General features: G+C 40.4%; 1 protein-coding gene across 1 annotated transcript in view; it reads left to right on the top strand.

The window, feature by feature from the left end:
* The window catches only part of CAPN9 (calpain 9), a 361,781-nt gene that overhangs the window by 182,563 nt on the left and 151,262 nt on the right, over window positions 1–27,956 (top strand). The gene's annotated exons all lie outside the window — the stretch shown is intronic.

Below are 27,956 nucleotides of genomic sequence, written 5' to 3'. Positions count from 1 at the left end.
CTTGTTACTTGATCGCAATTTGGTTTAGCGATTCTGTGTTTAGGATGCGTGAGTTTAGGACATCCCTTCCAAATACCGAATGGCAGTGCTATGTATGATTGTTTTGCGGCCAAGTTACTGTTGCAAAACATTCAATTATTACCAACTTCTAAAAGATAGTGGTAACCATTTGCAAATGGGATGGGTCCCACCAGGACCCCTTGCCCTCTGAAAATGTAAAAAAAGATCTTTTTTTACAAGCAGGCAGTGGTCCCACAGACCACTACCTACTTTAATAAAAATGAAACTTCAAAGTTTCATTTTTTCTTTTTAAACTCATCCCATTTTCCTTTAAGGAAAATGGGGTGCATTTAAAAAAAAAAAAATGATTTATTAAAAAAAAATCACTGACATGGTGGTCTGCCGATCCCAGGAGGTCACCATCCATGTGATGCTTATCATTCCTGGTGGGTTGCAAATTTCGACCTACCTCATCAATATTCATGAGGTAGCTCGATTTGACACCCATTAGGAATTGCTTATGAAAACTTTTATGTTTTCTTACAATAAGAATTGCGATTTCCTGGAATCGCAATTAAGAAATCATAATTCCTAAATTTTGTATATGTGGCCCAAACTTCAAAACTTTATGAAAAACACCTTGGAAGCTCATTCTGCAAAACCATTGTTTCAAGAGAATTCTTAAAAAAAATATTTGATTTTACAGGCTCTTTTCGGTGCTACTTTTTCAAAATTTTGTGCAGTTTCAAAACAAATATCTCCTAGTTGGCAACTGTCATCATTGCAAATTTTACACATCCTTCATCGAGGGGTCGACAGCCTAATGTCTACCAGCAACAATATCAATTCTACAACATCAACTTGCACAATCATGTCAATGTTAGTAGATGTGCTGTTAGAATAGTAAATCTACAATTCCCTACATGGTCATTTTCGAGTCTAAGCGCCAGGATACCCGTAGGGTGGCAGTCTGCGCTCTACAAGAACCCCTTTACATTACATTACATTACATTACTTATATTGATAATATAGAGGAAGTCAAACTTTTTGTAGTTGATATTATGACATCAACACACAAAGTTCAGTTTTAAAATTATAGAGCAAACTGATTTCTCCTGAAACTCGTATTCATAAATGTGTTTTCTGTGAATAACGTGTAAACCTAATGATGTCTGTCTCCTGATGCCATCCCCTCATACAGTTGGTGATATAAGATATTTTATGAACGTCCTCCTCTTATCCCTCATTTAGAGAATGATAGAACTGGCTATAACTAGGTTGTAAGCAGGTTATCTCATAGACCATGTGTTCCATTCTCTTTATAATGGTTGTATTTCTTTTATTCGCTGTTGCTTGTGGAGTTTGTATTTGTTTAAATGCTGTCAATGGTCTGTTGCTATGCAGCATGTTTCAAGTTCTAATGCAAGTTAGACTTTCCAGAGGATTTACCTGAGACAGCCACTGGTACTGTGCTGTGACAAATAAAACTTTTATTCTAAAATTACAATTGCCTGAAGTGGATCGTTACAAACTTGGCGACGATTGAAGATCCTTCTGCTACCTTTCCAGTGCAGCACAGGAGCAATTTGATCTTCAGAAGAACCTCAATTGGATTTACATTACTGGTCTGTTTCCTGCGAATTCTGGATATTATACAGATACACCGGCTTCAAGGATATTCGGGTATTTTCTTTTATTTTGTTTTTAGGTTTTCCTTTTTTTTTCTTTGCCAACTACCTTACTGTGCGAGCCATGCCGCATGCCTCTCGTGCGTATTGTTGCTTTCCTTACCGCGTGTACTGTTACCTGGAATACTGCCTCCCGTCTATGCAACCAGCACTCTCTGTGCACGTCCTTGTTGACCTTTCTATCATTGCGCAGCATCGCAGGGATCAGTGACATTCTGCGTGCTTGCTTTGATTCGAGACACAGTGCTCACAGGACTTTCTTTTGGTGCACCGCATGACACTGCATATTATATCCGTCCAGGATATTAGCTACGTCTTGTGACATTTACGAAATAGGGGCATTTACCACAGGTAATTCAAATAAGAAACTATTTAACCCTGACACACAGATATTTGTTATAAGTGCTTTGCGGTAAGCTATATTTTTTCCAGGCTTGGGAAAGGAAAACTGGGAAAAGAAAACAATAGTTGGAGTATACTTACTTTCATTATTTGTATACTTACTTTGCTGATTTTTATGACATTTTACACTGCAGTTTGATCCTCCCTTGAAGTTTTCCAAGCCAAGGGAGAACCTCCTATTCCGTGGGTGAGGTGTAAGGAGGAATTTCTGACTTATCTTAAGGCTATTGATAGTGAAAGACTGTTAGCTGAGAGGAAGAAAAATATTTTTCTACTCCGTTTGAGATCGGAAGGTCAGGTTGTGTTTAGAACGCTACCACAAGCTGATGGTAGTGGTGACAGGAATGCTTTTGAAGAAGTCATAGCGCGGATAAAGGCCAGGTTCAAACCTACTTCCAGTGTTGCTCTTAATAGATTTAAGTTTTATACCAGGGCTCAAGAAGATGGTAAAACGTTTGATGATTTCCTTACTGGGTTGCAAGCTCATTCCATAGACTGTAGTTTTGGACTCATCACAGGGGTCAAATCATCGTACATGTCAGGAGTAAGATGGTGCAAAAGAAGTTGTGGATTATGAGTGATCCGAGTTTGCGGGATGTCATCAGCACTGCCAAAGCATTGGAACAGTCGGAGAAGTGGATGACATCTTTAAATAAGGACAACAAAGTGTTGGTGGAGAATGTGTGCAGTGTGAAGTCCTCAAATCCACGTGATGGGCAGACTAGGTACAAAAGATTTGATAAGGATTTCCATTGTTTTAAGTGTGGTAGTGTTAGTAGTCATGCGGCATCTTCTCCAAGATGTCCTGAACTGCCTAAAGACTGTAAGAAATGTGGACGTCTGGAGAATTTGCTATTGCGGGCAGAGATTTAAAAAGGAACGGTAATGGTAATGCAGGATTTCCTAAAGTTTCTTCTCTAAATGAGGAGGAGAATGAAGAAGGTGGAAGAAGTATGGGTATAGTGTTGTCCATTAGTGAATTTGGGGGAAATAGTAATAACCAGGGTAGTTTTAGACCACCCAAATGTACTATGCAGGTTTTGAATGAGGAATTGGCGCTTATGGATGACTCAGGTTCACCTTAGACAATAATTACTAAAGATTATTTCCTGATTTGCTTTGATGGAATATTGTGCCTCAATGATTTGAATAAATCTGATAAAGTTACAGACGCCTTTAATGAGTCTATGATTGATATGGTGGGGTATGAAGAGATTGATGTTGAGTTCAAAGGACGTGTGGCTCCTAATACATTGTATGTAGCATTTAAAGGTGCAACTGTCTTAGGTTGGAGGTATCAATGGAGTTTTGGCATAATTCTCAACTCAAAGAATCATGATCCTATGTTGGTGGTATCTGAGGGTGATAACAAAAATGGTGTTATTAGCCAGTTGCCCAAAAGTGTTCTCAGAATAGTTAGGGAAACCTAATAGTTTTTGTCACAAGATCACAGTAAAAAAAGGAGAGGTGCCAGTCAAACAGAAACTTAGAGGGGTACCAGTGCATGTAAGAGAGGAACTTAAGAATTTGTTACAAGGACTTATTGATGAGGATATTATTGAGGAAGCAGAGTTGTCTGAATGGGTTTCTCCCAAAGTTTTGGGGAGAAAATCTGACAAATGTTTGAGGTTATGCGTGGATTTAAGAGTGTTAAACACTAATTTGGTGGTGGATTGTCACCCTTTGCCTATCACCAAATAGTGTTGACTGATGACTTAAAACAATTTACTGCTTTACTTATGCTGCCGGGTCTTTTCCAGTATAAGAGGATGCCTTTTGTTTGGCCTTTGCGGCGTCTGTTTTTCAAAGGCCAATGTATCATATTTTCAAGCATATAGATGGTTTTGTAAGATCCTTCCAGGACGATATACTTATATTTTCTAAGAATCAAAAGGAGACTATTGTACATGTTATGAAAGTTTGCAAACATTTGGAATCACATGGTCTGACTCTTAAGGAGAATAAGTGCAAAATGTTCTGTGATTCGGTTGAGTACCGGGAGCATACTGTTGCTGGAAATGGACTAATTACAAAAAAATCTCTTGTACATGCTATTGTTAGAGCTCCTGCTCCAGACAACAAGGAAATACTTCTATCTTTTGCTGGGTTGTGCAAATATTATAGGAAGTTTATTAGGAACTTTGCTACTAAAACAGAGCGACTAAGGGAGCTTACTAGGCAGGATTCTTTTGGACGGAAATACAACAGAATGCCTTCCAACAAATTTTTTAAAAAATTGTACAAGCTCCTATACTGAAACCATTCTCTGTAACACTGTTGATGCTAGCTTATGTGGTATTGGTGGTGTTTTGTCTCAGAAATTTGCTAAAGATTAATGGTGCGTAGATGTTTCCTCCTGCACATTTAATGACACAGAAAGAAGGTATCCTGTCATTGGGAGAGAGCTTTTGGGGTGTGTGTGGGTATCGAGCACTTCTGTAATTGTCTGTGGAGAACGAGATTTGTACTCGGAACGGATCACAAACCTTTGGTGTGTGCTGTAATGCCACAACACACGTAGCTAGGCTCACAACTAGATTACAGGTGTACAACTTCAGTATGTAGTATGTACCAGGCAACTACAATGTAACTGCTGATTGTCTGTCCCAATTACCATGTCCTAGTGACAAAATCTCTGAAGTGTGTGATGATACCGAGATGTTGCATCCATTGGAGATCATGTGACTGGGGAGTTTGGGAGTATTTCGGAAGAGAAATGGAGTAAAAGTAGTGTTGAAGATGAGAGATGGAAATTGTTAAAGAAATATCCCATGGAAGTTCGGCCCAGAGAAAAAGTACCACCTTCAGAGATAAGACCTTCCCAACAAGTATCGGGTGAGCTGGAAGTAGAAGGTGAAATAATATTAAAAAAATGGGAAATGTGTGCCTCCAGAGTCTATGCAGGATGAGATTTTAAGACACGCACATGAAGACACTACGAAAACACTTGTGAGAGCAAATGTCTGGTGGCATGGAATGGATAGAATGGCAGATAGGGTGGTGAGAGAATGTAGTGTATGTATTAGTAGTAACAAGATGCTCTGGCCCTTTCCCATTCCATTAACACCTGTGCCATAGCCCAAAATTCCATGGCAAAAAGTGCAGTTTGATCTTTCTGGTCCTTACAAGTGTTTACCACAGGATGCACGTTTCACGTTGGTGATCATGGATTACCACTCCAAATGGCCAGAAGTCAAATTTGTCACTCAGACTAATTCGCAAGTTGTTATAGAATTCTTTTGCCCGCATAGGCACTCCTGAGGTTTTGGTGATGTACAATGAGTCCAGTTGAAGTCACATGAGATGAAGGAGTTCCTGAGGAAGTGTGGCATTAAACATGTGTCTAAGTTAGGCCTGTTGTGGATAAAAAGGAATGCTAATGCTAATAATGTACAGCATACCTTGTTAAGGGTGAGATAGAAACAGGAGAAAATAAAAGAAGTATGTGATGCCAAGTGGGAGGTGAAAGTGCCTACCTTTGTGGTGGGTGAATGGGGGAGGATACTCAGGCCTGGTTTCAAGGTAAAAGGTACTTGAAAGTTAATATGAACAGTATAGTGACTCAGGATGGCAGAGTCTGGAATGTAAGGAGAGTTGTCAAGTGCCCAACTGGAGTGACAGAAGAGGACCGTAAGATATTTGCTAATGAGAACCAGGATATGGTCAGAATGTACAGGCAGGATGATCTTGCTACAAATGAGTGGCAAAGTAGTGACCTGAGTAATGAGAGATCACGAGTTAGTGACAATAACCCCATTGACACGGAATCTGTGGCTTCCAGAGTTATAGTGGGTTGTAGGATTCGGATTATGTTTAGAGCTTTCTCTTTTTGTTGTATTAAGGGAAGGGATGTGTTCCATTCTCTTTATTATGGTTGTATTCCTTTTATTGCTGTTGCGTATGGTGTTTGTATATGTTTACATGCTGTCAATAGTCTGTTGCTATGCAGCATGTTCCAAGTTCTAATGGAAGTTATACTTTCAAGAAGATTTGCCTGATACTGTGATGTGACAAATAAAACTTTTATAATAAAAGTACAACTGCCTGAAGTGGATCAATACACCATGATTTTAGAAATCGGTCTACACATCTTTATTAAAGCAGTTTACTCAGGGCTATGTTTCATAGATAAGATAAGAAGCATACAGTGTCAGAAATTATTCCCTTTAGGAGAAACTTTAGTGGGAAGGTTTGTACTTGGTAGGTGAAGAGGGGTTTGCAGAAACTATTTGTTAAAGGGAACTGAGTTTGTGTAAGCCTTTTCTTTACATTTTCCTTGTATTAGTGACCAGAAATACATTATGCTTTTCATATTCTACCCAAAACGTTCAGTTTGCCTAACATCTGTGCTGATATCTTAGATGCCACAAAAAATACTTTAAACTCAGAAAGATACAACCCAGGATCATACATTAACTAGCAAACTTTGTAGCGGTCCCTGCTCCCCAAGTTGTACATTACCTGTACATCGCATCCAGGAGATCCATTGACAATTATACTGCATCCACTACGTCACAGTTAAGTACATAGGGAGTGATTTTTTAGATAGTCAGATCAAGAGTCAATGCAGTGCAGTCAGTGCAAAAAACCCAACATATATATATATATATAAGTTTAGACCAAAATCGACATTCACACCCAATACCCCCAAAGATGCCTTAGATATGTATGCTGACCTGGTAATTAAGGACTTGAAGGAATTATCCCTAAGCTCTAGTAAAGAATTTTTGAAAAATGAAACAGGTTTTGATAAAAAATACCAATCTGTGATGGCTAAAATACAAAGTAGACATGACATAGTTGTAAGGCAGGCAGATAAAGGAGGTAATTTGGTATTGTGGTCTCTTGAAGCATACAACTGTGAGGCAGCCTCACAATTGAGAGATAAAGACTGTTAATCACTGGTCCCTCACAGTAATCTAGTTGAGGTCAAATGTAAATATGAAAAGGACCTTGCAAGATGGCGAGGAATTGGTTTAATCAATCAATCGGAATATTTATTTTTGATAGTAGATAAACCAGTGGTACCCATATTATATTTGATACCTAAAATTCACAAGCACAAAGACAAACCACCAGGACGACCCATTATTTCTGCCATAGGGAGTCTCTTTTAACCAACCTCCAAATATCTGGATTCATTCCTACAATCACATGTTAGAGCACTACCAGCATATATTCAAGACTCGAGGGACTTTTTGAACAAATTGGAAAACGTAAAATGGGAAGATTCTTATCTCCTAATAACTTTAGACGTCGTGAGCCTTTATACTAGCATTGTCCATGAGGATGGGTTAAGGGCAATGAGGCATTTCTTGAATTCGAGACCGATCAACCTCTACCAACACACTAATATGTTGTTGGAGATGTGCAGGTTGTGTCTAAATAACAACCATTTCCTCTTTGGAGGTAACACCTACAGACAACTCAAGGGCACGGCGATGGGCACCTGCTTCGCCCCCAGTTATGCCAACCTACACATGGGCTGGTGGGAGGAGCAGGTGCTCAGAATTGACTACATCAGTGAATGGAGAGATCATGTGATTGAGTGGATCCGATTCATTGATGATTTATTCATCATATGGAATGGATCTAGAGAATCAGCACAAAAGTTCATTGGAAACATCAACGTTAACAAGTTAAATCTAAAATTTACTGAGCAAATAAGTGCAGAGAAAGTAACTTACTTAGATTTGGAGGTCTATATTGCGCAGAATACAATCCAAACTTGTACCTACAGGAAACCAACTGCTGGAAATTCAATTTTGCACGCTGCTAGTTTCCATCCCACTAAACTTAAAATGAGCATCCCTTATGCAGAGAATCTAAGAATGAAGCAAAATTGTAGTGAGGTGGACGCTCTGGGGTTGGCCCAGGGAGCCTTAACACATAGATTCCTGCAGAGAGGTTACAAGATGGAAACACTAAATCAAGCAAAATTGAAAGTAGAGAGTATGGAAAGAAGGGCATTATTAAAACCAGACACCAAAAAAGCTGAAGAAAAGAGGAAACATACTCAAAATCAGATTCGTATGATTACAGGTTTTAGTGCATATGAGGCTAGGGTGAGAAACAGCCTTAGTAGACATGTGCACATTGTCAGACAGGACCCAATCCTACAAGGGAAAATTTCAAGAACTCCATTGGTGACCTTCAATCGTGCCAAATCAATGAGAGATGATCTATTTAAAACTAATTTGGAAACCAAAAAAGGAGGTGGTTGGCTTAAAGCTAGCCCAGGTTTCCACAAATGTTTCAAGTGTAAAGCCTGTAAGCATGGGAAGAATATACAAGTAATTTCTCCTCTCTTGAACAGCCCATGGAAAATAAGAAAACCCTTAAATTGCAAGAGTGATTTTGTTGTTTACGTGTTGAGATGTTCTTGCCCTAAGATGTATGTAGGTAGCACCATTCATATGGTGCACGTGCGTATTTTGCAACATCTTAGGGCAATAAGTAATAATGATAAAAACTATGTAGTTGCTCGTCACATGAACGAATTCCACAAAGGTAACACTAGTGAACTAGAGTACTTCGCTATTGACCAAATCCCCAAGGAACAAAGAGGGGGCGATAGAGAAGGTAAACTAAGTAAACTCGAGTCTAAATATATAATCATGTTTAATACTAAAAGCCCACTTGGTATGAACGTTGAAGAAGACTTACATGTACATTTGAAGTAGAGGTATCCATCTGAACCATTTTGTTTTTTTTAAGCTTTTTCTATTGATTTTAACCAGCATTAGTCACAAATGAATAGATTGTCCTCTCTATGTCTTTTCGTTCTATCATTGTTTCAAGGAGAGTTTTTACTGACAGGACATAAATAGGAAGCTCATATGAATTGTTCTTTAAGGTAAAGTACTGTAATGCACTAGCACTTTATTGTTACAACATTGCGATCTTTGCACAAATGAATGCACTTGCACTTTATTTAGCACTGTTTGCACGTATATTTGCACTGAGCAAAGTACTAGCACTTTATTGTTATTGAAAGTAATTTTTGTGAAGCAGATGTCCTAGAATGACATTATCATTATATGTCCTTCTCTCTCTTCTCCTTCATTTTGGATATTAAGGTCCCTAAATTGGAATGAAATGAAATTGTCATCGCGGGTTGGCCCATTTATGAAGGATGGATATAACGAAAAATGTGACAGGGGCACTCGCCAAAAGATTGTACAGCAATTTTGAATATGGAATTTTAAGCACTTTATACTATTGAATTAAGATATAGTCTTTTCAACTGTGTATCAAATAATGTTATTTTCTCTAAAAAATTCTTTAAATGGATGCTTCGATTAAATTGTAAATATATGAAATATTATGTAAATATATATATATATATTTTTTTTTAAATCCAATCCATTTGATTTCTTGAAGTAAAGCAAATCATGTTTAGAGATAATTTGGCACTATGTCGTGATAACAAACAGTTGAATGACAAACCGGCATTCCAACAGTAATAGTCTGTTTTCCATGTTCATTGAGGAGCTAATCATGTGACTTTGTGACTTAAGTATAAAAGAATCTGATCTGTTCGCGTTAAAATGTGTGAGCAAGGCAGTTGTGCCGAAACGCGTAACGAAGAAAATAAAGACATAAGGCCGGATGGCTGAAAGCATTTCCAGTGTCGGTGTCCGATTTTTTTCAAAAGAAGTCGGGTTTGGTTGGAATATATATATATATATATATATATATATATATATATATATATAATATATATATAATTTATTTATTTATTTTTTTGTTTTTTTTTTCCTTTCACTGAAAAAAACCACAGAAACACAGGTCTCAGAGACGTTATAGTTAGTTGGACATTTCACTCGTACCAGAGAAATTCGGCCGCTATAGTTAGTTGAGCTAACTATAACTTGCGCCCCCGCAATGCACTGATGATGATGTCACATATTACATCATTCATGACATGGTCAGTGACATCACTGATGACATCACTGATTACATCTCAATGCTTCCGGAAACACTTGCCTGGGGTGCTTGCCTGGATTTTTGACACTTGCCTGGGTCTTGCTGGTCGCGTTGCCCTTCGTGGTGCTCCCACAGTCTGCTTACTGGGAAGCGGTTCCATCATCGCTGGTCACACTCTGGTGGGACTCGGTGTCCCAGGCTGCAACGCTGCTAATTTCCTGCAGCTGCTGAGGGGGAGGCGTGTTCATCGCGCTATAAAGCGCCGCCTAGACACCCACGGCGCGGGACGCGCATGGGCGAAGCCCGGGCCAAGGGCAAGCCCGTCCTTGCCTGTCATCCCCCGGAAGAGGCTGGGCTGGGCCACCCCTCTAACAACGGCCTAACGGGGTTCTACCGCCTGATCCACTTGCCCACAATATTCAGGTACTGTGGCATTTCTACGCCGTTTGTATCCCATTGTCCTTATACGTGGTGCTGTTAGCCTTCTCCCTAATAATGAGCAAGCGCAAGGGAGTTGCGGGGACATTGGATGCCTTTATTTTCAGGGCAGAATCTATGCTCACTCACGAGATTGAACTGACTGAGAGGCGACTCACTCTTGACCCCCTATTTTCACAGAGACGCTCTTCCCTGGGTCATATTACTGTGGGTGATGCTCTTCATATACAATCGTCTCCTACTGCCCAATGTCTCCCTCAAACCCCCCTGCATCTGCCCAGGAAACAATCACTGTGGACACACCGCTGGGGTCTGGTAGAGCCAAAAGACCCCGAACTTCCAAACCCCATGCCGAGGTCCAGATGAAGGAGCCATTAGTGAAGCGAAGGAGGGGAGCGGGTACCCAAAAAAGTAAACAACAGAAATGGCCCCGGTGCACAAATGGTGAAACTACTTACCTGCTCCATCAGCACTCAGACCAAAGCTGTTCTTTCTGCTTTCCCTGGCTCCTTATATTGTGCCTCTGGGGATGATGTTGATAATACTCCCATGGAGGCTGTTACCGATTTCGCCTCCGGCATCTTAAAGAACTACCAGATAACAGCCTTGCCTCACTTCGAGGGTGTCTAGATCATATGGACACTGTTTTGACCACCTTGACTGCTAAAATAGATGCACTACATTCTATCGATACTACTATTACTACCGGGGAGGGTGTGGGCCTAGTTGCTTCAGTTGTACCTGATGTTTTTACTAATACCGTTTCTTCTTCCATGGATAACTTGTTGCATAGGGTTACTGTTATTGAGGACCCACTAAGAAAAGGGCAGGGAGTCCCTTTAAGCCATCCTACGTATAAACCATCGATTTCTGCACAGAATGCTGGTAATGCAACCTCCCAGCCGCATATGGAATTCTTGCATCCCCCAGATAGCGCGTCTTCTGGCCACAAGGGCTCCAGCAGTTTGTCCCACACTAGTGTCCCTGCTCCTAACAAACCAAGGGATATATACAACATCCGTCCACCTCTTGTGTGAATCCCTCGGTTAGGGAGCAGGTTACACTGAATCTGCCCCCGAAATCCACTCCATATACCATCATTTTAGCTAATGTCTCGCAGCTCACCCCTACGGCTAATGAATCATGAGAGGGTCTGAGAAACAAGGCCTTCTGTTGGCTCGGTCTAAAACTGGGCTCAGAGGCCTTGTTTGGTGAGTTTAAAATGGTGAGACGAGTAGGATGGGTGGGGAGAAGGGCTAAAAAGTTCACCGGTGATTGTATTGTTCTTACATACAGGGCACCCAGACTGGTCCAGGAGATCTTACGCAGACTTAGTAGTGACCTTGTGACTAATATTGGTATAAATGTATTGCCTCTTGGCTTTTTCTACCCTCCAACGAACCATATTATTCCCTCTTCAAAACAGAGATCCAGTAATCTTAATACCTATGTACATTTCAGGTTGCCCCTATATAATAGATTTGATATCCTCCCTTCCCTGGATGATGTAGATTGACTTACTCCAGGGCTTAGCCCCCTAGCACAAAGAGGGCCCTCTTTAACTAATTGTTATAGCTCAGAGTCTATGTTTCTCGTAGCTAGCGACCCCATAGTTAGCGACCCTGTTCACGCTGCTCCTGATGCTCATTGCACTGGGTTCGCTCCCGCTGCTGATTATACCCACAGCTGCCAAGAGTCATTGACTATTGCACAACCAGCCAGTGATGAGGTTGGTATTACTATCGCAACTGTCAATAGCCCCAAGGGTCTTCAGCAGACAAGCGTAACTACCCCGCATCTATTGCCACCTCTCAGCATGGGTTCCTATCCAAATGCCACTTATAATGATGCTGCTTATACCAAGACTGTCACCCAGAGTGACTCCAGGTCTAGCTTAACGAACATCCTTTCCTGGAACGTGGCAGGGTTAATTTCTAAGTTAACTAACCCTGCCTGGATAGAATTTTACACAATTACGATATTTTATGCCTTCAAGAAACATGGATAGACTCTACTCATCATATTAATGGGTTTAAAACTTTTTTTACACCGGCCGTACTCTAAAAGCACAGAAGGAATAGGGGCGGCCTATGTATCTATATATCGCACAGGCTGAATATAAGTAAAGTAGACTTTGTAGAATCGAACACTTATTACCAGGTCCTGAAAATAAGTATTGATAACTTGCACTGCTCCGTTTTTGTAAATTTCTATAACAGCATTCCTAACCTGCTAGCTGAGGGAGTCCTTAAAGACCTGCAGAAGGTTTTGAATAAAATTTACAAGAAAACTAATAAAGACCTCTGCATAATATGGGGTGGGGTGGGGATTTTAACATTGACCCTTGCCCATATCCAGAAAACGGTAACAGAGAATTGTCACAAGCTTTGCGTCCTACATGTCTAGCCTAGACCTCAATGTAAAAATCGCCAAAACCTTTACAATGAAATGTAGTAAATCCATCACCAAGTGTCGAGATATTTTTATTGATAATAATAGGCTTGAATTTGCCACGTTCTTTTCGTATCTGGGCATTGTTTTTGAAAATAGGGGCTCTTTGGTCAATGCAATTAAATCCAGGAAATTGCTTTTCGCGAAAGCTGTAGGAGCCTTGGTAAACTTCGTCAGGAGGTTAGGCAAGCACCCAATTAATGATCTGTTGATAATCTATAAAGCCAAGTGCATCTTTATTGACCTGTATGGAGCTGGCATATGGGGCTAGGCAAATGTAGAGTCCATTCAGAAACTTGAGAATAGATTCTTAAAATATCTTCTAGCTGCCCCAAATAGTACTGCAACGTATATTTGTCATGCCGAATTGGGACTGCCATACGTGTCCGACTTAATTAAAATTCAGCCAATATTATTATGGCACAAAGTTTGGACCGGCGTTTCTACCGGCCTTAACCGGGATGTGATAAATGATTGTTTAAGCTTACAAGGGGCGCTATGTTTTCCCTGGTTTGTTAACGTTAAAACATTCTTTAATGATATTGACCACCCCGAGTACTTTGTCAACCCAGATTTTTGACTAAAGTCACAAGAAAGGAACTAAAGTCACTATGTATTAGCCCTCATCAATATGGAGCTTAGGGGGTCAAAAGGCAGGTCGCCCCCCTCTCATAACCTTATGCAAAACAAGACCTGCCCGGGGAAAAGCTTTTTATTTTTATTAGCACAGTGAGCACGTTATAGTCAATAACCCTGGCTCTATCAAAACTGTTGTGTTTTATACCACATGCACGGCAAATTTTTGCCATTCACCAAGCGGGTCTAGTATCACTGGCTATTTGAATGAAAACTCCTATGTGTCTAAATGTTTGTAAAAGTGTTTCCCTAATGGTCTGTCTCCCAAATGATATGTACAAGGAAGAAAGCTAAACAGAACCAAATAGTGTGGTACCTGTTCAAACACCACAGAGATGGAAAAAAGGTGAGGGGGGCAGGCAGTGCCTCACGGAAGTAACCCCAACGAGGATACGCAGACAGGTACTCGCCTGCTACCTCACGTTCTCATCATAGGCTACTGCCGCCCAAAAGGAAAAGAAGGAATAAAATAAAGAAACCTCATATCAATCCTAATAACTAGTGTCTAGTGAAACTTATATTCTAATATGTGTCTATGTTCAAAAATAATAATAGGAGTGTCGACCCAAAAGAAGGAAGACTGAGTCTGATCAGGACCCACGTCACTCCAAGTTAAAACCGAGCAAGACTACACTAGCTGTGTGAAACTTTATTCTGTGCTGTGTGTCTGCTCATTAAAACCAACATGTTTCGTTACCTGTTTAAATTAGCGGCAACTTCTTCAGGGCTAGGGTCGACTGGCCTCTCTGCGTTGCTAGTTCAGACCAGTAATCTATTTGTCTGCACCGGAGGGAAACACAATTAAAAAACACACATTCAGTTTGTCACCCATATTGCTCATATGGGTCCTTCACACATATATAACAGCGATTTGTAACTTCGCTAAATTGCTTATACAAAACGGTGCCTGCACCACCTGTGACATTCATATTTACCGTCAGGGTTGCTATCATTCAGCATACCACAACCCTTGGTATAGGTAGATGTATGCTACATCAAATGGTCCTGGACTGCTTGCCCACTGGCCGCGGATTCGCATTTCTAAAAAGCACAAAGACAAAGCCAGTTATTACACACATCGTCCAAGAATTTACAGCCCCCTCTGTTTGTGTGGCTGTTGTCCACTGTGCTGGAGCTTGTTACCTCATTGCTACAAGCTACCACTGATGTTAACCACATTTTGTTGCCTCCCCGATATGTATTGCTTTCGTGCACGTTCCAATGCGCTCCGAGCCCCTATTCCACTCCCGTGCCTACAGCCTACTCTGCGATTGACACTAGTGCCCCACATACATAGCTCGTAAATCGACGGGATCACCATAATGACGGTCCTTCAGTAGTTTCCACCCACCATGAGGGGAACGTTTATGTCTATGTCTATAGGTACCCCACAGAAGGTTGTTTAATCAAATCATGGGGCCCACAGGGTTCTCTCCTCGATATACAGCCTGGATGCGATCTCACCTCGTCAGCCTTGCAGTCCGGATGTTCCTCAACCTTCATCGCGGGCTGCAAGACTGCTTCCCATTTAAATACGTCTCGCGCGCTGCCTACGCGCATGCGTGAATGCTTGCTGAAGACAACGGCGGCCATATTGTGTAAACCGCCGTGGCTGCCTAAGCTGCGCTTTGTGTTTTTTATTTCACTATCGCGCTAAGCCAAAATCGAGTATTGCTGAATTACTGTGTGTCGCCCAGCAGAGTGTAAAGACTAGTGACTACACAGGTGGTGTAGGTTAAGATTTTTTGTTTCTGTCATTTTTTATAGAATTCTTCGTTTATTACACCAACATACGCAAGTTGTCAACATGTAGTTTAAATGACCCACAGGCTGTGCCATAAGAACTACTCAGAGGGTGTTGAAGTGCTAAGGGAGCTCCATCCCGCTAACACGAATATCTACCCAATTGCTCACATGAGGGCACCTGGCAAGTGTGGTTTAGCGGAGAGGATGTAAGCAAGAATAGACCATTAGTTCACTACCTTATTCCACTCAATGTAATCATTTAAACCCTGTTGATCTGCTTTCTCTTGGAAAATCCAGCGCACCTCCTTGGTGGTTAATCTAGCTTCCATATTATGGACGTCACCCATCACACGCTCCAATACAACCCAGCGGAGATCTTTGGGGCTATGTCTGGCCGTCAAGAAATGTTGGACCAATTTAGTGGTTAGTTTACCCACCCAGATGGTGCTGAGGTGTTCTTGTACTCTAACCTTCACTTTGCGTGTAGTGAGGCCGATGTAATGAAGACCACAGGGACACGTCAATCTGTAGATGACGTTGCTCGTATTGCAGTTGCTAAATACATTCAGATACCATGTTTTGCCTCCTGCTAAGGTGACACTTTTTGTTGGAGTGGTGAGTTCACATACTGTGCACCCGCCACATTGATAGTGTCCTGGCGGGATCCCTGTTTCCTTGATCTCACGCTTGGGTCGTGAGTGCACTAGACGGTCTCGTAGATTGGTGGATCGCTTAAAAGCAAACCAGGGTTGGGGCATAATCATAGTAGAGGTATTCAGCAAGGGCCAATGTTTCCTGATCACCTGTCTAATTTGGGTGGACAAGGGGCCGAAGGTAGTGACCACAGGGATACAATCCCCTGTGGTCTTGGGTGTCCTCTCCAAAAGGGCAGCTCGGGGAGTGTTCAGGGCTCGTTTTTTGGCCTGTTTGATGACCTTGGTCGGGTACGCTCGTTCCTCCAATTTACAGGACAAGACATCTGCTTGTTCGACAAAATCCTCAGTGGATGAGCAGTTCCTGCGATATCGCAAGAATTGCCCTACAGGCAGGTTATCCCTCAAGGCCACCTGGAGATGCTAAGACTGTCTGCTAATATTACGAAAACATCGGTCAGCGCTAACCAACTGATCCTGACCCATCCAGGAATTCAACCCTATTTAACTTTTAATCTGAGTGCTTACGATAAGTTACTTCTGACGCGTCTACGTCTAGGCAACTTTCATATAATGGTCACGTTCCCCCAGATAAACTATTGGTCATGTTCTTTGAACCTATGTCCTTGCGATGATATTTCTCCACAGACGACAATCCATGTTATCTTCTGCTATTTCTACTTATTAATCAGGAAAAGATGGATTGTACCTATCCTGAAATCAAAAGCCTTGTGACTGGTTCGACCTGCGTTTATTAAACTGCAACTTTTAGACGATGAAATTCACAGTGCTCATATTGCAAATTATTTAAAAGGGGTGGTTAGATTTAGGAACTCAATGCAAGGATCCTCTTTATTGTAACTGTTTACAAATTGTAATTTTATCAGGGACGTGTAAGGAAACTAGTATGACTCTTTTCTTTTTAAATCATTGCTTTTAGAAAAATGTTGTATTATTTAATTATACGAATAGGTATATTGTGTTTTTAATGTTTTGTGTTTTTATGATGTGCTTTTATGATTTAATTGTTTTCAATCTAATAAAGCTTAATTTGACTTTGACTTTGAGTCCCATTGTCAGTCACAAGAAACTCGGGGAAACCTTCGATGTCACTTCCTTTACAAATCTGACTTCAGGTCACTTAGAATAGTAGTCCATCATGGCTAAAGCAAACCTTGAGGAGGGATCAAGCGCATGAAAAGGACCAACAATATCAAGCCCCAACTTCACCCATGGTGCTAAAGGCAATTCTATGGGAGAGAGAGGAGGAGTGCGCAACTTTGCAGTTTTATCAGAGCTGGAACAAACTACACAAGACATGACCACTTCATCTACCTCCCTGTCCATTGCAGGCCACCAAAATGAAAGCCTAACCCTTTTTTTCATCAAAGTAGCTCCCAGATGTCCTTCATGGGCACGCAGAATAATACCAGATCTGAGACAAACAGGAGGAACCAATTTATCACTCCTAAGCAATAAACCGTCCTCAATAGACAATTCGTCTGCAACTTGTACAAATGTTTTCAATTCAAAATTGAGGTTCCTCTCCTTTGGCCAACTGAACTCCACATACTTCATAGCAGTTGTCAAAGACACATCTTTGCTAAGAGCACAACGTCACTCATTCTCAGTGATAGTACAGATCTGAGGGATATCAACAGAAGCAACAATAAATTCTTCCTTGTCCTCTTCATCAATGACAAACACATCTCGTGGAGAAGTGTGGCTCAATGGTTAGAGCGGCAGACCCTGATGCAGAGGTCTGGCCCGGACCAGGGCTCAATTCCCGCCTCGGCGGGTCTTGGGCTCAATTTCCCCGGACCAGATAATTCTCGCCTCGGTGCCTATTCTAATCATGGGTCTCACTCTGCAACTCTGGGCAATAGCTTGCTTATTCTCCACAACGGCCCCAAAAGCGCTAGGATGCCTGGCTTTCACCTTGGGGGTGCCCAGGAGTGGGCACTTCACAGGGAAAGGCCAGGAAAGGTTCCACAGCGGTATGTGCACAGCGTCTGAGAGACCCTTTCGGGGGGGGGTGCAGAGCGCTATATAAATGTACTACATTTACATTTACATTTACATCTTCCACAGTGTCTGAAAAATGAGAAAGATAGTCAGCACACCCATTCTTGTTTCCAGGAATATACACAGGTGAAAAATCAAACTGTAGCAACTTAGATGACAATCTTGCTATGTGGGGAGTAAAACCTCTAACGTTTTTCAGACTCAAGAAAAAGACCAATGGCTTGTGATCAGTCTGGAGACAAAACTATGTTCCCCAAATAAAATTACGAAACTTCATCGCTGCCCACCAACAAGATAACAATGCTTTCTCTATGACAGAGTACTTCTTTTCAGCAGGAGAAGGAACTCTTGAAGCAAAACCAATGGTTCTTACTTCATCATTTTTAGTTTGACACAACATAGCCCCCATATCTACATTACTCGCATCCACAGTCACAGTGCAGGGAAGATCTGGATCGTAATGTTTCAAAACTTTGGGAGAAATAAGCTGTTTCTTGACCCATTCAAACACACTCTGACAATCAGCAGTCCACTCAAATACAAATCTTTTCATAAGCATTTGAGCAAGAGGCCTCAATTTGGTAGCAAAATCCTGAATAAAACGAGAATAGAATTCACAAAGCCCTAAAAAGGACTTGAGGCTAGCCTTATCAGAATGTACTTTTGCTTTAACAATAGAATCTATCAAACTAGATTTGGGATGTATACCTTGTCCCGTCATCTTGTGTCCCAAATAGTCAACCTCTTCTGTGAGAAAAACACACTTGTCCTGGCGTAATACCACCCTCTTCAACTGAAATCTAGACAATACTTCTTGAAGTATAATACCTATCTGGTGCGAAAACTAACACATCATCTTGAAAAACAGATAATCCATCAATCCCCTTAAGCATGTCAGACATTAAGCACTGAAAGACAGACGCAGCTGACGCTAGACCAAAAGTCATGCGGACATATTGGTAGGTGCCAAATGGTGAAACAAAAACAGTCAGATGTCTGGAATCAGGAGCTAGCTCAACCTGGTGGTGGCCAGGTGCCAAGTCCAGTTTCGTAAAGATTTTTGCATCTTTAAGACCTGCTAGGAGCTCATTAATGTTCGGAAGCAGATGGCAATCCATCCAAATTTCCCTGTTAAGGCAACGGAGATCAACACACACCCTTAGTTCCCTACTCTGTTTATGGGCAACATCTAAGGGAGACAACCACAAAGAAGTGTTAATTGGTTAAATTATCCCCTTTGCACACAAAGACTTCAGTTCATTCTCTAAGGCTTGCTATGGGACATTCCATAGTTTGTGCTTAATAGGTCTTGCACCATCCTTCACTATGATCTCATGTTGGTAATCACTAATTTTCCCCAATTCTCCATAGAAAACGTGGGGAAATTTATTAACGATTTCTTGAAGATCAAATTTGTCCCTTACCACAGATACTTGTTCACTGGTCCCAGGTCTAAGTACCATTCCAAAAAGACCCTGGTGAAACCAGCCGATAATGTTTAAACCCTTGTGTGAGACATAAACTTTACAGAACATTTTTCTCCCTTTGAACTCCATAATATCCTCAATGTGACCAGACAGATGGATTTCCCTTCCCTCATATGAAATAGCTTTACGATCAGGAGGCAACAGAGATCTAGTTGGCCAAGTTCTGTCAAAAAGTTCTTGAGTGATCATCGAAATTCTTGCTCCAGAGTCTACTAAAAGCTTCAGGACTTTTTCACAAACTATTATATCAACGTAAGGATCGACACAAAGTTCAGGATTTCCCACTTTGACTCCTTCGTCTTGAACAACTGAAATCATGTCTCTAAGATCTTTTGTAACAAATTCTTCTCCATCTTCGTACACATTGTCATCCTGAACACACTTTACCTACGAGGTTTGTATACCCTTACTAGTTTGACAAACCTTAGCAAAGTGACCTGGTTTATTGCAAATCCTACAAGTGACAAACCTTGCCGGACATTTGTTGCCTTTATAATGAGCTCTGTAGCCACATGTGAACTAAATATTCTGTTTCCCACCAGCACTGAATCGTGACGTGTCTCCTTGTTTATTATCTTTCGAATCTTTAATCTTGACAGCAGAGACTGCTTCACTATGTTTTGGCTCTAACTCCTTTGCAGATATTTGAGACGTCTCAATACTTTTCGCCAATTTAATAGTTTCTTCCAACTTCGGGTTACCCATCGAGAGAAGCATTTGTTTGATCATCTTGTCCGTGCAGTGAAAAATGAACTGATCACGTACCAGCTGGTCCGCAAAATGTTCAAATTGACACTCAAATACTAACCTTCGCAAAGTTGTTATATAAGTGTCAACATCTTCGCCACTGTTTTGGACTCTCAGAAAAAACTTGTGACGCAAAACCACCAAACTAGGCTGGACATAAAACCTAGTTTGTAGTCTTTTGACAGTATCTTGATACTCATCGAGGGTCTCATCACCAACTAGAACAGGTAGGGGAAGATGTTTCAAAATTTCCCTTCCCTCAAACTCTAAAGAAGGAAGTAAAAGGTATTTCCTTCTCTCAGTTCTAAATCTTATTGCACCAATAGCACCAAGATATGTCTCAATTCCGTTGAACCACTGTTTCCATTTAATTGGAGGTTCACCTGGAGTTTCCAAAAAAGTTGGAGGTGGGGATACAGTCTCCATCTCTTTATATCAAAAATGTGAGAAAGTAGGTGAAATTAGATGTGCTACGTGGTAAATCTTTCTAAATTATTCTTAGTTCTAATATTCCTGTTATCCTTTCCTTTGTAGATAAATTCCCTTACAATTGTCAGAAAGTTCAGTTCTTCCCTCTAAATATATCTGGAGATAAAGAGTCTGTAACAATCACCTCTTTTTTAGAAAAAATGTTATTGTCCCTTTGTTACGTGCACACAACAAGAACGATGAAAATTCAATGAATCTGCCTTTCACGCCTCACAAAAGAGACTGAGTGCGTCTTTCAGTGCCTCTGTAATCATGGAGAACCCACATCACAATGCAGACTGTTCACCTCTCTGTGAGCCTTCCAGTAAAGAATCTCCACGTGTGAACGCGTCACCATGCGTCACCACGCCGCCGTCGTCCTCTTCACCGTCGGTGAAACGCACACCATCTCTTGCATTTCACTGCTCCTCCGCAACTCTCTTTACCGTTTTGCCCCTTCTTTCCGCCAGTTCTAAGAAATAAATCACCGCGAAGACGTCTTTCACCACAGCCCAGGATACTCTGCTCCACGCACTTCAAGGCAGCAGCTTACTTCACATCCTGGAGGCACGTTGGTCCGTGTGGATGGCCAGCACTCTTCGCCAGCAAAACTGTGTCGTAATGTGGAAAGAAACAAGAAGACTGGAACAGGTAAGTGCTGTTTATTTTGTAATTACAGCTGAGCCATCACGGGCAAAGCAGTTGCGGCGTCGACAACGACAACCTGACTTTCCCAGCACTCGGTGCAGAACACTCACGCAGTGAGGTTCTACACTGATGAACATTCCAGCTAAACATGGCACGAGCTACTACAGTGTATCAGTGGTTTCGGAAAGGGTAGATTGTATTTTAGAATGGGTGTATCAAAGGGTATATTAGGCTGTGAGGAGGTGCATCAGATTATCACATGGATGATGTCATCAGTGATGCCACTTGACCATGTCTGGAATGATGTAATATGTGACGTCATCAGCAGTGCATTGCGGGGGCGCAAGTTAGAGTTAGCTCAACTAACTATAATGTCCGAAATTCTCTGGTTTTGCGCAAGTGAAATCTCCCAACTAACTATAACATTCCTGAAACCTGTGGCTTTTTCAGTGAACTTCTACGTTTTTTTAAAATGCTATGTTCTAACTATAACGTCCCTGAAACCTATGGTTTTTTCAGTGAATTTCAAAGGTTTTTTAAATGCTAATTTCTAACTATAACGTCCCTGAAACCTATGTATTTTTTCAGTGAACTTTATATGTTTTTTTAAATGCTAATTTCTAACTATAATCTCCCTGAAACCTATGTTTTTTTCAGAGAATATATATGAGTTCATAATTGCATAATTATTTGAACATGTTTACTGTTGGTTCTGTTTATTTATTTATTTATTTATTTTAAACACCAAAACAATTAAAAAAAGAGTTTAAAAAATATGTGAATAAGTACTGTCTCAGTGAATGAATGAGTGCAGCAATATTGCCTGAGTGATTGGATGAGTGCATGGATAGTGTTTGAGGGAATGAATGAGTGCAGCAGTAGTGCCTGAGTGATTGCATGAGTGCATGGGTAGTGCCTGGGTGATTGGAAGAGAGCATCGGTAGTGCCTGAGTGTATGGATAAGTACATGGAGAGTGTTTGAGGTAATGGATGAGCGCAAGAGTAGTGTCTGAGTGATTAAATGAATGCAGGCATAGTGCCTGGGTAATTGGAAGAGTGCATAGCTTGTGACTGGCTGATTACATGACTGCAGGGATAATATCTGGGTGATTGAAGGAGTGCATGGGTAATGCCTCGGTGCATGGAAGAGGTCATGGGTAGTGCCTGAGCGCATGTAGGCATGCTTGGGTAGTTCCTGGGTGATTGGGGGAGTGCATAAGTAGTACCTGGGTGAATGCATGAGTGCAGGGTTAGTGCATGGATGATTGGAAGACTGCATGGGTGGGGCTTGGATGAGTACCACAGAAGTGCCTGAGTGCATGTATGAGTGCATGGGTAGTGCCTGAGTGATTGCATGAGTGTATAGGTAGTGCCTGGGTGATTGGAGGAGTGCATGGGTAGTGTCTGAGTGATTGAGGAGTGCAGGGGTAATGTCTGGGTGATTGGAGGAGTGCATGGGTAATGTCTGGGTAATTGGACAAGTGCATGGGTACTGTCTGAGTGATTGAAGGAGTGCATGGGTAATGCTTGAGTGATTGCATGAGTGCAGGGGTAATGTTTGGGTGATTGGAGGAGTGCATGGGTAATGCGTGGGTGCATGGAAGAGTGCATGGGTAGTGCCTGGGTGCATGGAGGAGTGCAAGGGTAGTTCCTGGGTGATTGGAGGAGTGCATAAGTAGTACCTGGGTGATTGCATGAGTGTACGGGTAGTGTCTGGATGATTGGAAGACTGCATGGGTAGTGCTTGGGTGATTGCATAAGTGCAGCAGAAGTGCGTGAGTGCATGTATGAGTGCATGGGTAGTGCCTCGGTGAGTGCATGAGTGAATAGGTAGTGCCTGGGTGATTTTATAAGTGCATCGTACTGGCTGGATGATTGGAGGAGTGCATGAGTAATGCCTAGCTGCATCGAGGAGTGTGTCAGTAGTGTATGTGTGATTGCATGAGTGCATAGGTAGTGTCTGCATGTGTTTTTAAGTGTTTGGGTACTGCTTGAGTGATTGAAGGACTGCATGGGTAATGCCTGGGTGATTGCATAAGTGGAGGGGTAATGTGGGAGTCATTGGAGGAGTGGATAGGTAATGCCTAAGTGATTGTATGAGTGCAAGGGTAATGTCGGGGTCATTGAAAGAGTGGATAGGTAATGCCTAAGTGATTGCATGAGTGCAGGGGCAATGTGTAGTTAATTAAAGGAGTGCACGAAAATGTGTGACTGATAGTATGTGTGCAAAAGTCATGTCTGTGTCATTGCATGACTGTACAGGTATTGTCTGGGTGATTGCAAAAGTGTATAAGTAGTGTCTGGGTGATTTTTTAAGTGCATGAGTACTGGCTGGATGATTGGAGGAGTGCATGGGTAATGCCTAGGTGCAACAAGGAGTTCATCATTAGTGTCTGTGTGATTGCATGAATGCATAGATAGTGTCTGCATAGTTTTATAAGTGTATGAGTACTGCCTCAGTAATTATGAGTACAGTGCTACTGCCTGGGTGATTGAAGGAGTACATGGATAGTGCATTGCTGATTGGAGGAGTGCATGGGTACTGCCTAGGTGCATTGAGAAGTGCATCAGTAGTGTCTGTGTGATTGCATGAGTGCACAGGTACTGTCTGAGTGATCGAAGGAGTACATGGGTAATGCCTGGGTGATTGCATGAGTGCAGGGGTAATGTCAGGGTCATTGGAGGAGGGCATGGGTAATGCCTAAGTGATTTCATGAGTGCAGGGGTAATGTCTGTGGCTTTGCAGGATTGCATGGCTAATACCTAAGTGATTTCATGAGTGCAGGCGTGATGACTGGGGGATTAGAGGAATGCAGAGTTAATACCTCGGTAATTGCATGAGTGTAGGGGTAATGTCTTGCTGATTGCAAGAGTGTAGGGGTGCATAGGTAGTGCCTGAGTGATTTTAAAACTTGAAGGGTTTTGGCTGGGTGATTGGAGGAGTACAGGAGTAGTACCTGGGTGATTGAAGGACTGTATAAATAGACTAACAGTGATTTTATAAGTGTATGTGTACGGCCTGCCTGAATGAATAGGGCATTGTATAGTTACTACCTGGATGATTGTAAGAGTGCAAGGGTAGTGTCTGGGTGATTCCATGAGTACAGGGATATTGTTTAGGGGATTGCAGAAGTGTATAGGGACTACCTGGTTAATTGGAGCAGTGTCCAGATATTACCTGGGTTATTGAAAGAGTACATAGGTAGTGTCTGGGTGATATTTTAACTGTATGAATATAGGCTAGGTGATTGGAGAAATGCATGGATAGTGCATGGGTAATGGCAGGAGTGTGAGAATAGTGCCTAACTGTATAGAACAGTGCATGGGTAGTGGTTGTAAAACTGGACGAGTGCAATAAAAGTGACTGTAACCATTACTTAATATTATTATGCTTATTTCATTATTTCATCTTACCTTCTTTATTAAAGAAGATACACAACTCAGTGAAACTATTTTACAGTAGTTTTGTTGTAAACTGAATTTAAAATCTTTTCTAGCTTTAGTATTACTTTCTGTAATAAAAAAAGAAGAAAAACTGTTATTACAGATAATATTATAGTTTTAAGAACACAACATAATTTTAGAATTACATAACATACTCAGTTTCCCTTTTTTGCTGTTTTCAGATTCTACTGAATTTCAACATACACAGTGATTTCAATGTAGAGCATCATATAACAGCGTGGACAAAATACAATCACTGAGATTGTAAAAAAATAAATCTGCATTGATATTTACAAATTCAACTATCTGTTTACCTATTACAGTTTCTAATTTAAATTTTTCAACTACATTAAATCATTTATTTCTCTGAAGTACATTTTCTAAAATGTACACACTCATTTACATCGCGTATAATATAAAGATCAAATATATAAACTACTTCTTTCAAACAAAATTTTGCAAATGCAATAAGAATTAGCACAAACAATAATCCAAACAGTAATTTTTCACATCTTCCCAATAGACCGAATAATCTTTCCAAATCCATTTGCATTGAAAATATCCAAAATAAACTCTTTAATTCGTGTTCACATCTTCCCAATAGGGTTTCAAAACTTTGGCATCAAAAATATCAGATATGAATTTGGTCATTCGTAAGGCTACCTACATTTGAATTCCAAATGGTCATCTTTGCAATGTCTCCATACTTTATTGCACTTTAAATACACAGTATAGTGTCCAGATGTTGTAGTAGGTCCATCATGGAAAATAATTGCCACTGCTTTAAAGGTTCTTCCTGAAATTGATACTTGACTTGCCACAAAAATTTTAATTTTGGTTTCCAATTTTCTTCCATTTGCTCTACAACATTGTAGCATTAAAATGACCTATTTTCCAAATCTTTCTATTTATAATATTGACAACGTTTCTGATTTACAATGAGAGCATTTCATTTCTTGATTAGCTGTTTTTACTAATTTGTTAAAAGACACTGATTTGCAATTTGGTATTGTCAAATATATGAATCGTTCAGTGTCTACTTCGGTGGTAGAAGAAAATGAACACTTCACATTTATGATCCCCTATGTAACTTCGTCCAAACAAATTTTTTATTTCTATTCCTTCATCTTCCAATACTGCAAGCATAAGCATAAGAAATTCTTGTGCATCTTGTATATTGAGTGTAAATTGCGAAGAACCAGTACATATATCCAAAAGATGCCGAATGCCAGAAGCAGTATGAATTTTACTTCTATCAGTTACCAACTTTTGACAAATATAATGTAATAAAGAACAGAATCTTTTTTCTCAATTTTCCATAATTTCATGATGAATATTTTCTAGATAAAATACAACATTCACAATTACATTAGCAAAGCAGTTGATACCTGAACTATTTTCTAACTGGTATCCTACAATATCATCAACAGTGTCCATTTTCATTATCTTTGCAGCTTCATCATTCTCTTGATTTTTTTTTAATCTCACTAGAATGTTCCTCATATTTCCATTTTGAACATACTACACGTTTCTCATATATGGGGTATTCACCAAAGTTAGGAGCATAAAGTCTTCTTAACCGATTATAATCTCTCACACAATTTGCATCAGCACTAATCTTTTTCTCATCAAAATCAATCAAATACAAACCAGATAATGTTCTTACTCGAGACAATGCAACGTATGCCATGCCCTCATTAAACACTGTACTTCCAATATTTACCAAAGCACTGTCTACTCTTAAACCTTGACATTTATGAAAGGTAACTTAAGATGCTAAAGAAAGACGAAACAGTTTTTTACGAACATACAAGTCTTTTAAAAGCAAAAAACGTATAGCACAACGTCCAATCTGTTTTACCTCTTTAATCTGATCAAATCAATCTTCAAAAATTCAGTTCCATCTCTGTTCTGATAACTAATAAAATCAACAACTTTTCCCATTGCTCCATTTACTAAACCTTTTTCTACATCCAAATTATGCCGTAATATTAACCGGCAGTTTACACATACATATAAAGTCTTTTATAAGCCAGCAGTCTTAGATACAGAATTCTCCAAAGAATCCAATTTTGACTGTAATTTCACAGAGAGAAGAATAGTAACTCCTTCATGTTACATTGTATCAATTGCTTCCATTTTGGCTATTGGTTGATTTTCCAGTTTCAAAAGTTCTTGATTGAATCTAGAACACTCTTGCTGTGTTGGCATTAGGCAAACTATAGACTTCTTTTCTCTTATTGTTTTGCACATTGTTTCAGGTGCAATGTTTTCATTTGGAAACAAGTTTGTTAGTAGCCGACTTTGTAAAGTTTTTTTCCCATGTTTTGTCAAAACACCAATTCTAATATCTTGAAGAATGTTTCCATAATGTTCATCACTTGCTTGTCGCATATTCTTAATAAGTTCTTTATATTCAAAATGAGACCAAATGTTTACATTTCCAATACTTCCCAAAGATTTTCTAGTGTTTTCATGGACAAGTGTTCTAAAAACTGGTTGATCTTTCACAGGAGTAAGTTGTAGTACATCGCCAAATACAATTACATGTTTTCCTCCAAATATAACATCATAATCTGTTTTTAAAATCTGTTGCTTTCTTAAATGTACAAAGGCAAACATTAAGTTTGAGACCATGCTCACCTCATCAATGATCATAAGTTTCATTTTCCTTAGTACTCTTGAGACTTCATAACAAACTTCTCCAGATAGCTTGTGATATTCCAACTTATTTTCATGTTCAAGTGGTAGCATGAGTAATCAATGTAATGTAATCCCTTTAATGGTGTGTGCTGCTAACCCTATTGGCGCGGTTACAACACAAGATAAATGTGATTGAGTGGTTTTCTGTAGATAACTGGTCAAAACTTTAATTAAGACACTTTTTCCTGTTCCAGCTTGAACTGATATACATTCGAATGGGTTTAAATGATGTGCAGTTGCATTCTTATTTTCATGCAGTAAACCATGCTGTATCTGTTGTGTCACTTGCTGATATATTTCTTTTTGTTCAATATTTAGTTATTCTTCCAAGTTTCCCAACTCAATAATCTCCTGTTGTGCTTGTTGCATTGCCGTTTCTACTTCATTCATGGCTGTATGGTGCGCACCCTGGGTCCAGGATGTAAAGATACTGCCACGCACACTCTCGTAACACGACCAGTTAAGTTACAGCTTACTCTTCCATACGGTGG

Source organism: Triturus cristatus, chromosome 6 (assembly GCF_964204655.1).
Source record: "Triturus cristatus chromosome 6, aTriCri1.1, whole genome shotgun sequence".
NCBI classification, from domain to species: Eukaryota; Metazoa; Chordata; class Amphibia; order Caudata; family Salamandridae; genus Triturus; species Triturus cristatus.
This window is presented reverse-complemented; position numbering and strand designations above follow the sequence as displayed.